We start from the raw sequence: 18,504 nt of genomic DNA on the forward strand, positions 1-18,504 counted from the left end.
GTATTATTGATGAAAAGTCCACCAACAATCTAATTGCCATTATTAAGTTTGTAATTTATCTTTTTCTCTCTGGTTGCTTGTATGACTTTTTCTTTGGCGCTGGTGTTCTGCCGTTTACCACTCTGTGTGTGTGTGTGTGTGTGTGTGTGTGTGTGTGTGTGTGTGTGTGTGTATTTTTAATCCTGCTTGGGACTTGTAATTTTCCAAATCAAGAACATATGTATTGCTTTAATTCTATTAAATTCTCAGCCTTTATCATTTCAATATTGCCCCTCTCACATAAACTATTCCTTTTCCAGAACTTCAATTAAACGTGTTTTATTGCCCCAATTTACTCTCTGTGTTTATAACCTCTCTTTCACATTTTTTGATCCCCTTTTTTCTTTCTCTGCTCCATTCAGAACACTTCTTTAGACCCCTCTTTCATGATGCTCATTCTCTTTTCAGCTGTATCTAATATGCAATTTAACATGTTTGTCTCATCTTTAAGAATTCAAATTAGTTCTTTTTTTCAAAACTGGCCTTTCTTTGTTCATAAAGGATGGTTCTTATGGTTTTTATTCCTTCTTTTATGTTAAAAAATACATTTAAGCATAATTAGTTTATAGATCCTGTCAGATTATTCTCTTACTGTAAGTTCTTAGAGTGCCAATTCTTCTGCTTGTTGTGTACGTTGTGTACGTAGCTTCTCCATCTGACTGGCTTCATTCTTTTTGGGTTTGTTCAGCAGGAATTGCTTATTCTGAGGGACTCTTGTAGGTCCTGAGTTATGAAAATATTTCTACAGAACAATTTGAGCCTGCTTCTTCCCTGGTTCTGGGAACATTTTTATAGTGATCTATTAGCTCAAGATACATACACAGTCTAAACAATGTAAATTTGTGCAACACACTTGTGCATGACACAGGTTTGGTATTTTATTTAGTTTTTTTAATCAGATGCATTTTTTTTTCACCTTGATACTGGAGCATAATTCAGACTTACTTCCCCCTTCCCTGAGCTACTGGGAGCAGTGGTAGTTCTAGTCCTATTCTTATGTAGATGGATATTTTCAAGAATTCTGACTTGATGCAGTTATGTCAGTTCCAGTGTCTTACCTTTCATGAGCCTTGGGCCACGTCACCTGTCCTCAACTGGGCATCCCAACCCTAAACCCCTAAACAGCTGTATCCAGATTCAACCCCTCTCTGGGTGATAGTGGTATTTACTGTTATGCTTATTGCTTCAGCTTTGAATTCTGGCTTCATTTCTGGCCTGCATTAAGAAGAATAGTTATGTTTTACAGGTATATGAGGTACATTCTTGTGATGGCTGCAATGGCTTATATTTTGGAACTGAAAGAGGATCTGGGTAAATTCAGACTGACATTTTTAATGTAAATTAATTTACTCACAAACCATTTATTGGCCATCTATCATGTTCCTGGCTTTGTTATAGGTGCTGGGGCACAACAATAAATAACATTATGTCTTTGCCCCTGTATAGTTTACATTCTCATGGGAAAGACAAAAGAAACAATAAGTAAAACATATAGTAAAATCAGTTGGAGCGATGAAGAAAATTAAAGGAGGAGAATGGGAGAGAGAGGGACTGGTTTGGGTCATGTGCTTTATTAGGGTGGCAAAGGAAACCTCTCTGAGGAGTGACCTTTAAGCACAGGCTTACATGAAGTAATGAAGAATCATGCTAGTATCTGGGGTGTGAGTCCGTGTTCTCCGAGAAGCATTACACCAAGGCAGGATTAGCTATGCAAGAGATTTATTAAGGCAACTCCTGTGAGCAAGAGTGAGGTCAAGGGAAAAATGATAATGTGGGGCTCCTTGTTCAAAAATAACATTAAGAATTTCAAGATGGCTACAGAGGAGTATTCAACCAAGCACAAAGCCCTTTTGAATGCCCTGACTGTGAGGTAAAATAGGAGTGAGCTGCTGGGAGCTTGGGAGATGCCTCTGATTGTGATGCAGGTCTGACCCCAGGTGAAGAAGAGGGGAGGGAGGAGGGTGAGTGGAAGCATCCTACAGGGCTGTGCTGTTCCAGGAGAGCCTGGCAAGGCCGTTCGGGAGTCTTTGAGCCCAGGCCACCTCTCAGGTGAGTTTTCATCTCACAGGAATAGGTTTGCGTCACTATGCCTGCCATGCTCAGTCACTGTCTAGGAGTAGCCTGTGAGAAATGTGGCTTTAGCACAAATGCAGAGATGGATTTCAGAGCACAGCAGCTGTAACTCCTAGCCAGTAATACTCCTTGTAAGTTGGATGTCTACGAGGTACAGTCTCATGGCAGCCACACTGGGTAAAGAGCTTTTCAGGAAGAGGGGACAGTGATTGCAAAGGCAGTTGTTTTGGGGTTGAATTATGTTCCCCATCCCAAATTCATATGTAGAAGTCCTAACCTGCAATACCTTTGAGTGTGACCTTATTTGGAAATAGAGTTATTGCAGAAAATAATCAGTTAACAAGAGGTCATACTGGAGTTGGGTGAGCCTCTCATCTAGAGTGGCTGCTATCCTCATAAAAAGGGAAAATTTGGAGATAGACATATACACAGGAAGGATAACTTGCGAAGATGAAGGTAGAGATTGAGGTGCTGAGTCTACAAGCCAAGGAACACCGAAGATACCAAAAAAACCCATCAGAAACAAAGAGAGAAACATGGAACAGATTTCTCCCTAGTGCCTTCAGAGAAAGCATGGCCCTGTCAACACCTTGATTTCAGATTTCTTGTCTCCAAAACTGAGACAATACATTTCTATTATTTAAGCCACCTAGTTTCGGGTGCTTGGTTATGGCAGGCCTAGCAAACTAATACAGCCTTGAAGTGATAGGAGACTTGGCACGTTATAGAAACATCAGGGAGGCCACTGTGGATAAAGCAGATAAGTGAGGGAGAAAATCGTAGGGGAGGGAGAGGTATCCAGGGGCCAGATCTGTAGATCATGACTTTGTAAACCAATATAGCAACATTGGTTTTTATTCTGAGCATGATGGGAAGCCTTTGTAGGGCTTGAAGAGGGCAGTGGCCTGATTTCACTTATATCTTTAAAGTACCACTCTGGCTCCTGTCTGGAAATATTAATAGATTGCAGAGAAACAGAAGTGGAGGCAGTGCAACCCGCCCAGTCCATGGCAGCTGTAAAGAGAGAGAATCTGGTGGTGTGGATGAAAGTAGTTGCGGTGGAGGGTGTGAGGAGTGTGGGATGTGTTGGCAATTTGAAGTAAATGATATACTTTCAAATGGATTAGACAGAGCAACTAGACAACTAGAATTGTTTTCTGAAATGAGAACAGTGGGTGAGGAGCTTATCTGGAGTTTACAGGAATGGATGTCGATATCTGCCATGTTTAAAAAGTCACATGTTGTTTTGCAATTTGCTTTTTCATTTTCATGAACTTCTTTTCATATCAGTACAGATATATTGACCTCACTGTGTTTTGAGGACTGCCCAATATTTCTTATATGGATATGCCATTCTTGATTATGCTAGTTATCTCTGAATGGACTTTTGGTTGTTTCCTTTTGTATGTGATTATAAACAATGAGGCTTAAATAGCCGTATGATTTATCTATTGCTTCATAACAGAATCCCCTCCAACACAGTGGTTTAAAAACAACAACGTTTATTATCTCACAGTTTTTGTGGGTCAGCAGGCAGAGTACAGCGTAACTGGGTTCTCCGGTTCAGGATCTCTCCCAAGGCTGAGGCTGCGGTTGTGTCAAGGTTTGACTGGGAAGGAGCTGCCTCTGAGCTTACTCAGTGGTTATTGGCAGAATTCAGATCCTGGTGGACTGTTGGCCTGAGGGCCTTTGCTCCTCACTGGCTGGATTTTTAGCTGGAAGGCACCTTCAGTTCCTTGCTCTGTGGGCATCTCAGGAGGAGAGCTCACAACATGGCAGCTGGCATCATCAAAGCGAGAGCAAGAGTGTGTGAGCAAGAGAGGTCACAGTCTTTTATAACCTAATCTCAGAAGAGTGCCCCATCCCTTTTGCTGTATTCTGTTCACTAGAAGTCAGTCTCTGGGTCCAGCCTTCACTCAATCAGAGGATCATATAAGAGCATGGATGCCAGGAGACAGAGATCACTAGGAGCCACCTTGGAAATCTGCCTAGCACCATAGCCCAGTACATTTGTGTTTTGATAGATTGTTAAAGGTGGGTTTGCTGAGGGAAAAAGTACACATGTTTTAAAATTTCATGTATAACACTGGATTTCTTTTCAAAATCTTCATTCTAGATTTCAGAGTTATTTTGATGACACTATTTGCTACTGCCTGAGAGGGAGAGGCTGTAGCTCCTCAAAAAGCCTTTGCCAGATTTTGTCATGAATGTCTCTTCCCTTCTTGAGTTTCTTTCTCTCACCCCTCCAAAACTTCCCAGAACAGGAAATAGCTATGTGTCTTGCAACAGGAATGATACGAAGGTTCTAACCAGCAGGCACTTGCATCGTGGCGACTATTCTAGGGTATGATGACCTGGATTCTGCCATTACAAAATGTCATTGCCTTCACTTGTGTGATGACGTGGGTAAGGTTTATTCAGCCAGCCTTGATGAGAGTAATTAAAAAGTAATCTCTGGTGTAAGGCGTCAGTTTGGGCCCATGATGTCTAGGGAAACTCCATTTGAATCATTTCTTCTAAATCCTCAGAACTCTGGCTTCTGGGAGGCCACACAGTAATGAGGTGTACATGTATTTCCTTATTAGTCAGAAAGAAACTTTACCTAAAAGGACCCTTTTGTGTTTACTAGATATGGTTGGAGGAAATATAAATTATTATCACTATTACTTTTTCTCCTTCCCATAGAAGGCTTTATAAAATTAAATACATCATAAACCTAGACTATGATAAAAATGAGATGGTGTAAATATCTGTGTGTCTTAGTTCAGGCTGCTATAACAAAATACCTTAGTCTGGGTAGCTTATAAACAACAGAAAATCTATTTCTCATAATTCTGGAAGCTGGAAATCCAAGATCAGGGTACCAGCATGATTGGGTTCTGGTGTGGGCCCTCTTGAGGGTAGAGAGCTTTCTGGGGTCCCTTTTATAATGGCTAATCTCACTCATTAGGGTAGAACCCTCATAACCAAATTATCTTCCAAAGCTCCCACCTTTTAATGCCATCACATTGGAGGTTAGAATTTGAACACATGCAGTCTATTGCTGTGTGGCTGCTATCAGATTAGATGCCCCAGTTGAAAGATTAGACTATCTTGGCAGCTTCCCAAATGCATGCCAAGGTGCCTTTCCCCTTCTGCTTGTGAGCAAGGTGGGGTGGATATGGAACTGGGGAGAGTGCATGACCTCTGATGAAGCTGAGGGAATGTCTTGATGGGGTCCATCACCAACATCCCCTGTTAGGGGCTAACCCCTTGGTTGGAGAAGGTACTAGATTCTTTTCCACACTGCCCCTTGCAGGTCCCTGTGTTGCCCCAGAGGCCCATGGCCCTCCTTGATGTGGATTAGTTTAGGGACTAGCTCTCAGGGCAGCAGGTCCCTCTCTGCTTGTCCAGCTTGGATAGCCTCTTTTCCTGGGCACTTTGAAGGCCAGGATCCTGCCTCCTGCCTCTGCCCTCCTGTGAGCCTGGTGCTCCAGGAGCGTGGCTCTCCAAACAGGGAGTGACTCCTCTGTGTCCCAGCACGACCCCACCCTCCCGCTTTGCCTGCCTCAAACACTGGGCAGGTTGTACTCACATTTCACAAGATAACTCCGCTAGATGAGAAAAATGTGTACTTTATTCAGGACAGCGAGCTCAGCTCTCTGGATTGCATTCCCTGCAGAAATGAGAATCCAAGTGTAGTGGCCTTTCAAAGCTGAAATAAATCAGGGCTCCTTGGCCATACTACCCTTGTCTGTCAGTTTTTGCCTTTTTCTAGAAGCCACGCGAGGTTAGGGAAGATTAAGGGAAAGCATATGAGGACCAGTTCATTGTGTAATCACTTAAAATCTCTGAGTCGGAATAGCTATGTGTGATTTAAAATATAAATGTTTGCAAGTGGTTTGTATCTTGATCATTTATGTTATGTAATGTAAAGATGTGCATTTGAGATGTACCAAAGTGATCTTTAGATGCTTCTTTTTTAAAATGACAGTCTTAACTTGTCTTTGTGGAACTCTGTATTTTTCAGTTTTCACCTATGTTAAGCCTTTCAATTTTTTTGTTGACTAAAGTTGGTAGAAGAAATGGTTATCAGAGTTTTTATAGACTCCTCCACCACCTTTTTCCAAATGGAATTTGAATCATCTGGTGCTTATATAAAATCAAGCACCGTTTAAACTCAGGGAGCTGGGTGTTTTGTGTTTTTTTTTTTTTTTTTTTTTCTTTTTCTTTCTTAGAATAAAGTGCAGTTTAAAGAGAATAGAGTGGGAGCTTTTACCAGACACCTGTTTTGGTCTCTTGCTGGGCTGATACTATTTTCCAAGGAATGGTGACTGTGTGTTTCTGTTTTTCCTCTTCAGATTTCTTAGACCAAAGAGAGGAAATCCACTGGAGGCTTACCTAACAAGACGTATTGATGAATGTAGAATCTTAAATGAAAAATAAGTCAGTGGATGTGGCTTCCTGGACTGTGAGCTTGGACCAAAAATAAAGCAAGCCCTCGCCGCAGGGGTTTGGCTCAGCCCCGCGCCTGCGGCAGACGTTGTTTTCCATGGCTTTGCTTGAGAAGTTCACTTCTCTGGGCAAAAGTTCCTGAGGCCTTTGGAGACTTTTAAAGGCTTTTTATTTTTTTCCCTGTAGCTTTTATTGTTTTTAAGAAAAGTGGTGTCACCCTTACTTGTCATTAAAAAAAAGTACTGTGGGAAAAACAAATAAACTACCCAAAGAATAAAACAAGAAAAACCAAAACAACTCCCCTAAATGAATGAAAAAATGTATACCCTTCACTCTTTTGCAAGATAACTATTTCCATGCAAGTTGGATTAGAAACTATGAGAAGATTTTTCTCTTTGATTTTTGGTTTCTTCTATTTTTAACATTTTTGGCAAGTCTACACATTGTGGTTACATAAAAACATCAGGATTAAGATATTTGGTATTTAAAAAGCACCCTTGGACTGGGGATGAGTCTTTCTGGCACAGCTGTGAGAGTGCTTGAATTCCTTTCATAAAATAATAGGTGTTAATGTCCAATCAACATAAGCTTTTTGGCCAGCTTCTCCCAGTGTCCCTCAAGAAGCCTCCTAAACATGTTCCTGCCCTCGTGAAAGGCCCATCTGTCTGCTTGGTGGCTGGAGGGAGGTGCCCTGCCTCAGGTGCCCCTCCTCAGGAGGGATGGCTCCTGCTGTCCCTCACACCCAGGATGTGGTCAAGGTTGGTCACTCTTTTCAAGAGTCATTGCCAATTACTGTGTGCCTACAGTGTGCCAGACCCGCTGCTAACCTCTCTTCACCTACTGTCTTAGTTGATCACCACAATTCTGCGAGGTATAACCCACTAAGAGTGTTTCAGGAGAGAGGGAACGTAGAAGCCTGTGGGATCTGCTTTTCAGGAGTTCCCTATCCAGAAGGAGGGAGACATGTATATAAGTAAGTTCAAGAAAGCATGATGTTAGTGATAAGAATGAAAGCTAATGCATATTACAAACTTACCTTGTGCTTGCTGCTATATCGGATGCTTTATTTGGATAATGTCACTTAACTCTCATGGCAGCCCTATGAGATGGCTGTTTTATCTCCATTTTACAGAAATGGAAGAAGAGGAAGCTAATGTTGAGCAATGTGATATAGTAAACTCCAGAGCCCACACTCTAGAAATGGCAGATTTGGGAGTCAAACTCAGGCAGTCTGATCTCTGATCTATTTACTTAGCCACCAGTCTATACAACACAGTGACCAAGAGCCACAAAACACAGGGGTAGTTCATTGAACCAGCCTCTCCACAGGTGGTGTAGACCAGTAGGAGAAGGGCCACATTGTATATTCCCAATAATGATTCAGGTTAATTCTCCTTTCCCCCAAGGTCTTTTTCTGCCATTCTTACTGCTGGAAATGCAGCTCTTCAGATGACCACTTTTCTCTCCTGCCTATTCGCCTCAGGAAATGACTCTTGGCCCACAGACCACTGGATATGCCAGGCCGGGCGTGTCAGACTCCCTAGCTCAGGGAGTTCTTAAACCCTGGGGAGCAGCACAGTCCACACATCCACTGGTGAGGGGTGGGAAGCTAGAGTCTGCATTTTAAACTTGCACCCTAGGTGCAAGTGATCTTGGTCTTTCTGCCATTTCCAAGTGTCCGCAGGAAACCCAGGGGAACTTACTAGTTGGTCAGTGGACAGATGGTTCAGGGTGAGAGGGGGTTGTATTTTTTCCTTCAGCAGCCACCACCTTCTACCAGAGGCCCCAGAGCTCAAGAGGGGAAAAGTGAAAGAGAAAAAAACAAACAAAAAATAAAAGGCCAGGGGGAGGTGGTGCTGGGGGAAGAGAATAGAACTCAAGAATAGCAAGTCAAACCCATAAATATTTGCTGAGAAACAAGGGTTCTAAATGAGTGCAGTAGGGATGGCAGAAACAAAGCCAAATTAGGGAGGGGTCAGGAGAGAAGAGAAGGGGAAGGGGTGGGCTGAACCTCCACCAGAGGTGGCAGCTTGTGTTTGAAGCCTGCTTTGATGGGCCCACAGGGCTAACAGATGGGTGGGTGGGCCCTGATTGTAGATGGGCCAGAAGTTGGGGGTGAACTGTGGGAATAACCAACAAATCAGACTGTTTAGGTACAAAGGAAGGGCTACAGATTCAGAGCTTTGGAGCAAAGGAGAGACAAGAGTCACTTCCTAACAGCACGGTAGGGAGGAGTCGCCTGGAGGCTGGAAGATTATGGCAGGCGGAAGGCAAAAGAAAGGGCAGGGGCAGGGATTTAGCCACTGACAAGTGCAGTCAGCATTAGGGGTCTGATGAGTTGTCCGACTGATCGAGTGAAACCTGAAAGTTCTCAGAGGTGTTTCAGTGGCTTTTGAGAGGAGCAGACACCCTGCCTCAGCTGCAGAAGAGATAAATAATTTTTATTTATTTTTATAAAATTGAGGTCCTGCATAGCATTTCATTTGGCGCAACCAAGGAGCTATATGACTTTAAAAGGCTTAAAAACCACCAGGAGTATGAATAATATCTATATCTACATCTCTCTATGTATCTAAAAAGACAGTTAAGTTGGGGTAGTTTTCTTTTTTTCTTTTAAGAGACAGGGTCTCACTCTGTGCCCTGGCTGTAATGCAGTGACATGATTATAGTTCATTGCGGCCTCGAACTCCTAGGCTCATGTGATCCTCCTCCTGCCTCAGCCTCCCAGATAGCTGGGACCATAGGTGTGTGCCACCGTGCCAGGCTAATTTTGTTTTGTTTTGTTGTTTTATTTTGTAGAGATGGCTGGGGGAGGGGGCAGGTGTTGCTTTGTTGCCCAGGCTGGTCTCTAATTCCTGACTTCAAGTGATACTCCTGCCTTGGCTTCCCAAAGTGCTGAAATTCTAGGTGTCAGCTACCACGCCTGGCACGAAAAGGGAGGGGGGCAGTTTTGAAGGGCTATTAAGTGTCGGACTTGCTGAAGTATTTGAGAGATCCGTTGCCTCGTGGAAAGAACACTGGCACGGAGGTTGAGGCTTTGTTTTCAGCCCCAGGTCTGTCCTAACTGTGAACCTTTACATATTTACTTCGGTTTTCTGGGCACTAGGTGTTTGTTTTTTGTTTTTAATAAATTAAGAGGCTCTATTGAATTAAGTGATTTTCAAAAGTTCTTCCTGCTCTACAGTCCTGTCAACCATGACCTTGCTATCAGGCCTCCTTAGCAGATGCACACGGAATGGGTAGCAGGATCAAAGTTCGAGGAAAATTAATGTCGTGGTGTTGTGTGGGATGATTGAGGGAGACAGGTTGGGGCCAGGATGCTGTCATTGAAGGGGACAAAGGCAACGAGAGTAGATGCAACAGTGACAGAAGCTTGGGCAAAGACAACAAAGTCACAGAAGTTGAGTTTGCACTAAAGGAGGTGAGATGATACATTTTTGTCTCGTATTAGAAAAAAAATTCCCAGCCAGGCACCGTGACTCATCCCTGTAATCCCAGCATCTAGGGAGGCTGAGGCAGGAGCATTGCTTGAGCCCAGGAGTTCAAGACCAGCCTGGGCAACATGGCAAGAACCCCATCTCTACAAAAAAAGAAAAATTCCCAAGTTGATTAGCTTGCTCTCTTCCCCATTATTTTTTCCTCTGAAGTATATTTTTAAAACTTATTTTTTAAGCAAAGCACAAAGGTAGAGGTCTTTGGGTGGTATTGCAAAGATCTTTACAAAGGTCTACCATGACTTTTTAAACATTGTTTTAAGTGAGTGGGCATGCTTCCAAAGGAGCTGACTTTTCACTGAATGCTAGAAAATGAAAACACGGGAGCTGTTTAGATTGGCCTGGGAAACATCATGTCCAGTAGCCACTGTTGATCTTTGCGTGAAGCAGTTCTGTTTTCTGAAAAGATTCCTTTTGTCCATTGTCTCATTATGATTATAAGAGCCTAGTCCTCTCAACCGGAGAAAGAACTGTTTATCTGTGTGGTATTTGATTAACAATTATTTAGATACACAGTTTAACCACAAAAAGTTACTGAGTTCCTGTTTCTACTGGGTCCTGTGTTAGGTACTAGGGATGCAATGAAGTCTAGAGGGTGCCCCCAGCCCTCATAAACTGATGGAGGGGCCAGACATGTGAGCAAAGAAATACAGCACAGTATGTGGTCCTGGGGCATTTGCATCAGAGATGTGCATGCGAGGTGTACACGATGACCAGCCATCCTGTCCTTCTTGCTCCTTCTTTTGGTAACTTGTTCCCTCTGCTTTACCAGGAGTTGAGGTTAAACCAGAGAGAAGTTTGAAGACATCGAGGTTGGGCCTTATCTGAGGGAGAGTAACCTTCTCTCCCTTATCTGAGTAGATAGAAAGTTTTTCAGTTCCCTGGAGAAAGCTCCTGATAATCATGTTCTCAGACAGTAGCCACATACAGGGGCATGGGATTGTCAGGCCTAAAGCTCACTGTCAACTGTGGGGGATTCAGAAGCACTTCACAGATGACGGGGGACTCTGTTCGGAGCATTCTCTCTCTCTGTGACTGCCGCTGAACAGTAACTGAACAAATGCGCGCAATGACTAGGTTTTCTTTCTTAGCTGAGAAATCTCTTGAGAAGGCTATGCATTTCTGGTGTGTAGATATAGACTTTCTGCAGATGAGTAAGTTATGTCTTAAACAGAGTTCTTGTTGAACTAATGTCACAAAGCATTTCTGCTAACAAAAACAGCTAACTTTGCATAGCCAAGCCACTCTGCACAACTTAACAGTGTTAGTTCTCCAATAGAGTCCTAATAAACAAGTCACACCACTCTTCGCTCTGTGGCTTCAAAGAAGTTGGTAATAACAATACAACAACAAAAACAAAAATCAACTTTGTTTCTTATGGAAACCAGACTGTTAACCTATGGGTCTGCTAACTCTAAATTCTGGATTTACCCACCCTTTCCCATGTAGCACTGGCGAGAGCAGGCCAACTCCATTCATAAGGGCAGAAAGTTGGGGAAGCAGCAGGTAGCACATTCCTTGAGAGCAGGCACTTCACAGGAGGAAAACAAGGTCAGGCTGAGCCAGCTGAGCATGTGCAGTTTGCCAATTAAGTGAATCCATCCCTCCACTTGCCCTGGGGCGATGTTAGTAAAGGGACAGAGAGAGGATAGTAGGATGCGTAGGGAAAATTCTTCCTCATTCAAACCACGAGTGGGGAAATGGTGCTTCCCTGAGGTGCCTCAAGATTTTACACTTTTTGAGGGTCAGGTGCTTAGGTCTTGTGGGGAAGAAGTCAAAGAAAGACCACATTATGGTTGGGACCCCTGTTGATCATGATACCACCTGAAACCTGATCATAGGAGAAATCCAGATTAATAAATTTAACACTTGACGTTGACCTATCTTTACTTATATTATCTCAATTATCCCCAGAACACACTGTGATATTAGTATTAGCACCCTAACAACAAAGAAAGAAATTAAAGCACAAAGAGAAAGCATTTAGCCCACAAGGGTAACTGGTCAAGGAGCAGAGCCTGGACTCAAATCTACATCTTTCTGGCTCTAAAGATAGATCTCTTCTCAGTCTTTGAGGAGGACACATGGTTTGCAATTACATGTCTGACTCAATTTCATTTCCAACTTTTTTTTTAACTTGTTATTGGCATGTTTGAGAGAAAAGAGTGGATAGAATCATTAATTATTTGTCTCAACTTTATCTCAGGGTTACCTGCTTTGTGTACCTGTTTTTCATTTAGAAAAATGAAAAACCACCCAGATAGATGGTTGTCTGTTCTCTCTTGAGAGTTTCTAGAAATGCAGCCTTAATCCTTCCAGCAGGATCTCTGGATTCTGATAACAGGAATGATATGGTTTGGCTATGTCGCCACCCAAATCTCAACTTGAATTTTATCTCCCCAGATTCCCACGTGTTATGGGAGGGACCCAGGGGGAGATAATTGAATCATGGCGGCTGGTCTTTCCCGTGCTATTCTTGTGATAGTGAATAAGTCTCATGAGATCTGATGGATTTATCAGGGGTTTCTGCTTTTGCTTCCTCCTCATTTTCTCTTACTGCCGCCATGTAAGAAGCGCCTTCTGCCTCCCACTATGATTCTGAGGCCTCCCCAGCCATGTGGAACTGTAAGTCCAATTAAACTCCTTTTTCTTCCCAGTTTCAGGTATGTTTTTATCAGCAGCATGAAAATGGAAAAATATAATAAATTGGTACCAGTAGAGTGGGGGGCATTGCTGAAAAGATACCCGAAAATGTGGAAGTGACTTTGGAACTGGATAACAGGCAGAGGTTGGAACAGTTTGGAGGGTTCAGAAGACAGGAAAATGTGCGAAAGTTTGGAACCTCCTAAAGACTTGTTGAATGGCTTTGACAAAAATGCTGATAGTGATATGAACAATAAGGTCCAGGCTGAGGTGGTCTCAGATGGAATGAGGAACTTGTTGGGAACTGGAGCAAAGGTGACTCTTGTTATATTTTATCAAAGAGACTGGTGGCCCTGGAGATTTGTGGAACTTTGAACTTGAGAGAGATGATTTAGGGTACCTGGCAGAAGAAATGTCTAAGCAGCAAAGTTTTCAAAAGGTGACTTGGGTGCTGTTAAAAGCATTCTATTTTAAAAGGGAAATAGAGCATAAAAGTTCAGAAAATTTGCAGCCTTACGATGCAGTAGAAAGGAAAAACCCATTTTTTAAGGAGGAATTCAAGCCAGCTGCATAAGGAGCAAGGAGCCTAATGTTAATCCCCAAGACCATTAGATACACAGTTTAACCACAAAAAGTTACTGAGTTCCTGTTTCTGCTGGGTCCTGTGTTAGGTACTAGGGATGCAATGAAGTCTAGAATGATAGGGAAAATGTCTCCAGGCCATGTCAGAGACCTTCATGGTAGCCCATCCCATCACAGGCCCAGAGGCCCAGCAGGAAAAAGTGGTTTTGTGGGCCAGTCCCAGGATCCCCGTGCTGTATGCAGCCTAGGATCTTGGTGCCCTATGTCCCAGCCATTCCAGCTGTGGCTGAAAGGGCCAAGGTAGAGCTCAGGCTGTGGCTTCAGAAGGTGGAAGCCCCAGGCCTTGGCAGTTTCCACGTGGTGTTGAACCTGTGGGTGCACAGAAGTCAAGAATTGAGGTTTGGAAACCTCCTCCTAGATTTCAGAAGATGTGTGGAAATGCCTGGATACTCAGGCAAAAGTTTGCTGCAGGGGTAGGGCCCTCATGGAAAACCTCTGCTTGGGCAATGCAGAAGGGAAATGTGGGGTTGGAGCCCCCACACAGACTCCCTGCTGGGGCACTGCCTCGTGGAGCTGTGAGAAGAGGGCCATCATCTTCCAGATTCAGAATGGTAGATCCACTGACAGCTTGCACTATGCGCCTGGAAAAGCCACAGACACTCAATGCTAGCCCGTGAAAGTAGCCAGGAGGGAGGCTGTACCCTGCAAAGCTACAGGGGTGGAGCTGCCCAAGATAATGGGAACCCACCTCTTGCATCAGCGTGACCGGGATGTCAGACCTGGAGTCAAAGGAGGTCATTTTGGAGCTTTAAAATTTGACTGCCCTCCAGCACTTTGGGAGGCCGAGGCGGGCAGATCACGAGGTCAGGAGATCGAGTCCATCCTGACTACCATGGTGAAACCCTGTTTCTACTAAAAATACAAAAAAAAATTAGCCAGGCATGGTGGTGGGCACCTGTAGTCCCAGCTACTCGGGAGGCTGAGTCAGGAGAATGGCTTCAACCCAGGAGGCGAAGGTTGCAGTGAGCCGAGATCGTGCCACTGCACTCCAGCCTGGGCGACAGAGCGAGACTCCGTCTCAAAAAATAAAAATAAAATTAAAAAAAATTTGACTACCCCGCTGGATTTCGGACTTGCATGGGCCCTGTAACCCCTTTGTTTTGGCCAATTTCTCCCATTTGGAACAGCTGTATTTATCCAATACCTGTACCCACATTGTGTCTAAGAATTAACTAGCTTGATGTTGACTTTACAGGCTTATAGGCGGAAGGGACTTGCTTTGTCTCAGATGAGACTTTGGACTATGGACTTTTGGGTTAATGCTGAAATGAGTTAAGACTTTGGGTGACTGTTGGGAAGGCATGATTGGTTTTGAAATGTGAGGACATGAGATTTGGAGGTCCAGGGGCAGAATGATATGGTTTGGCTGTGTCCACACCCAAATCCCAACTTGAATTATATCTCCCAGAATTCTCACATGCTGTGGCAGGGACCCAGTGGGAGATAACTGAATCATGGGGCCAGTCTTTCCCATCGTATTCTCGTGATAATGAATAAGTCTCACGAGATCTGATGGGTTTATCAGGGGTTTCTTTTTTTGCTTCTCCCTCATTTTTCTCTTGCTGTTGCCATGTAAGAAGTGTCTTCCACTTCCCGCCATGATTCTGAGGCCTCCCCAGCCATGTGGAACTGTAAGTTCAATTAAACCTCTTTTTGTTTCCAGTTTCAGATATGTCTTTATCAGCAGCATGAAAATGAACTAATATAAAAAATAACTTTTTAAACAGTTTAGAAAGTCATTTCTGTTATCAGAATACAGAGGTTGTAACTGGATTATAACCAGGAATGTAATGTGTTAAATGTAGAGCATTTATATGTTATTCTGAAAAGTGTTTGAGCGATTAGTGGGAGGGCACGGTGGATATAATTTTGAAATAATTTTCAAAATTATGAAATAAGCCATATTGCATTAGATTTATTATATGCAAAAAATACTCCCAGCACTTTGGGAGGCCAAGGTGGGCAGATCATGAGGTCAGGAGATCGAGACCATCCTGGCTAACACGGTGAAACGCCGTCTCTACTAAAAATACAAAAAATTCGCCGGACGTGGTGGCGGGCGCCTGTAGTCCCAGCTACTCGGGAGGCTGAGGCAGGAGAATGGCGTGAACCCAGGAGGCAGAGCTTGCAGTGAGCTGAGATTGCGCCACTGCACTCCAGCCTGGGTGACAGAGCGAGACTCCGTCTCAAAAAAAAAAATACTGGAACTCCCTCAAAATATTAGGGTAAGTGTGTTATAAATGTTGGGGAATATTGTTAACTCATTATCAAATCACTGGGGTTAATACTATTTCTTTTTGCCTGAGAATTAGAAGTCCACCCAAATTAAGCAAGAATGAAACATTTCATTTCTTTCTTTCCTGCTGTGCAGGGCCTCCATTGCCACCATGCCCCCCACCCCTACCACCTCCTGCCTATTTCTTATTCATAAACACACATTTGCATTGAACTGAATCATTTTCTATTTCTCACATCATTTCTTGATGTTAAGTCAAAAGTTATAGTTTCTTTTATCAGTCACTATGTCAATAACCATATAATTGTTTTCCATTTGTGAAGTGCGCTCACTGGCATTGTATCTCCAGTAACCTTACAATAAAGGTAAGCACCATTATCCTTATTATTTTTTTCTTTTTTTTTTTTGTTTTTGTTTTTGTTTTTGTTTGAGACAGGGTCTCACTCTGTTGCCCAGGTTGGAGCACAGTGGTGCAATCATGGCTCACTGCAATCTTGACTTCCCCAAGCTCAGGTGATCCTCCCACCTCAGCCTTCCAAGTAGCTGGGACTACAGGCATGTCCCGCTGGGCTAATTTGTGTATTTTTTGTAGAGATGAGTTTTGCCATGTTGCCCAGGCTGGTCTCGAACTCCTGGGCTCCAGCAATTAGCCTGGCTCAGCTTCCCAAAGTGTTAGGATTACAGACGTGAGTCACTGTGCCCAGCACCGTCATCTTTAAAGAAGACAAAATTGATATTCATAAAAAGTGTCTGTTCAAAGACATAGCCAGCTAAAGTCATTGTCGGGATTTGAATCCAGGTCTTTTGAAACTAGACCACAAAGTTTCCAGAAATAGATCTCTTCTGGAGTGGCACATGACAGTGTACATAGGGCTAGGTCTCTGTTTCTCCCATTTCCTCCCTGACCCCCTTAGGTGTATCCCAGAACTTCCTCTATTTTTTTTTTTTTTTTCTTTAACTACCCAACTGTCTAAATAGGCAATTTTAAGTAGGTGGTAAGAGATTTGCAGTCAGCTTGGCTACTTACTGGTTCTGTGATCAGGATACAGCTTCAATCTCACTGTCTCTCAGTTTCCTTAAGTGTAAATTAGGGATAATAATAATGCCTATTCATAAGGTTGTGAAAACTAAAATAAACAGGAAGTCTTTAATAAATGCCATTGTTAATATTATATAATTAGAATTTTAGGCATCCTAAGATAGATTCTAGGTGATTGGTCTCTCTAGAGTCTGACTCTCTAGTAAAACTTGCATCATAATGTGATTCAAATGATGAACATGATGATAGCAGCAACCACTATATTCAGTACATGCTAATGCTAAATGTTTTACATAAACTGTTTGAATTCTTGCAGCAACCCTACAAAAGCTGTGTGCTGTTAGCCACTGGGCTTTAGTGTCTCTAAATCTTTCCTGCTTTTGGTGTTAATTTTATCTATCCCCTGTCAAACTTAAACTTATAATCTTTTGAAAATTAGAACTGTATTTTCTAATTTCCAGTCTTCTAGCCCATTTTGTGTTCTCCACCTTCCTGCAAAGATCTTTTGCAGTGGTTCTAGATGTCATACAAAAGTTCTCATGGTGCTAGGGCTAAAAATTTTTCAGACTTTGAGACTCAAATTCACTTAGTGGCTGAGAGTAAACAAGTCTCTTGACAGTTACAGGATCCAACTTCCTTGAAATAGAACCTTTTTCCTTTAAAGTAAGATTTTTCCAAGAAAGGATTGACATACCCTATTTCAAAGAAAAAGAAAGGGTAATTGGCAGTAACCTTTATCCCAGTATCCATTGAAGGTTCAGAGTGATACCATATCAGCTGATATACACCCATGCTTTAAAAAGTAAAAGTACTTATCTCAGTATCCATTGAAGGTTCAGAGTGACATCATATCAGCTGATATACACCTATGCTTTAAAAAGTAAAAATACTTAACATTTTTGACCTGCCTTAATTTTTTGTTTCAGCTATAATTTAAGCTTTATCTGTAGTTCTTGCCACATTCCCCATTCTTCTACCCTCACCTGACTTAGATATTGTTTTTTTCAAATCATATGTCTTTCTTTAAGCCACAAAAATGAATATTTTCTAGCTAGTCTAAATATCTAGAAATAATATACCAAGTCTCTCACTGATTTGGAGAAGTTTCTCTTTCTTTTTAAAAAATCAATGTAATCAGTAGGATGTCATTATAAGATTTATAATCTTTATAAGATTAAATGGGTCAATTGAGCTTTTATCCTGTAATAATTTTACTTTACTTTTTATTTTTAAAACTGCAGTAAGATTGGATCAACCCTGCCCAAGTTTTGACCAAAGAGTCTTCATCTTTGTCATTGTTGGGAATCCAAGCTTGTTGGTACCGGTGTCCAGAAGGAACATTATTCTCTTTATTTCATAAAACATTTTTTAAAATTCTGTCTTTTCTTCCATGGACCGTCAGTAGGTAGTGTTTCAAACCATACCAAACAAATCCCACTCTTTTCTTTTACTCTTTCCATTCTTTCTCACCACTAACTTTCCTCTTCTGAATGATGGTGAATCATTATAGCTTTTTGCTGAAAACACCTGGGCGTTGATCTATTGTAGCTGTTGCTGCTGCTGCAGTATATAAGGTTGCAGGTAATGCTTTCATTTTTGGAATTTTAACTTATACATTTGATACTAGAATGTCTGCACTGATGACCAAAAGAATGAGCCTATGAAACAGCAAGAATGCAATTCAAACGACCATTGAAGAGCTAGAAGATTAGGAGGAGTAATAGTCCTGTGACAGACTTCTGTAGGGTTACACCTATTTGTACTGACTTCGTTTGTGTTCAGAAATAACATGAGCATTCTAAGCTCTGAAACCATGCATATCTTTGAAAATTAAAATGAGGCAGCAATGTTTCTCCTAACTAATGTAACAAAATGCAGTGATATGACAGCTCAAAGTTGAGGAG

At 42.3% G+C, this 18,504-nt stretch overlaps 1 protein-coding gene across 4 annotated transcripts in view; it reads left to right on the forward strand.

The window, feature by feature from the left end:
- The window catches only part of MOB3B (MOB kinase activator 3B), a 213,583-nt gene that overhangs the window by 49,433 nt on the left and 145,646 nt on the right, over positions 1-18,504 (forward strand). The window contains exon 1 of one of the 4 annotated variants that reach the window (XM_050761652.1): positions 14,398-14,956. The exons of the other annotated variants lie outside the window; for them this stretch is intronic. The gene's annotated coding sequence lies outside the window, so the exon portion shown is untranslated. Of the gene's footprint in view, positions 1-14,397; positions 14,957-18,504 lie in introns of those variants that run through there. 4 annotated transcript variants of the gene reach the window in all.

The sequence above is a fragment of the Macaca thibetana genome, chromosome 15 (assembly GCF_024542745.1).
Source record: "Macaca thibetana thibetana isolate TM-01 chromosome 15, ASM2454274v1, whole genome shotgun sequence".
NCBI classification, from domain to species: domain Eukaryota; kingdom Metazoa; phylum Chordata; class Mammalia; order Primates; family Cercopithecidae; genus Macaca; species Macaca thibetana.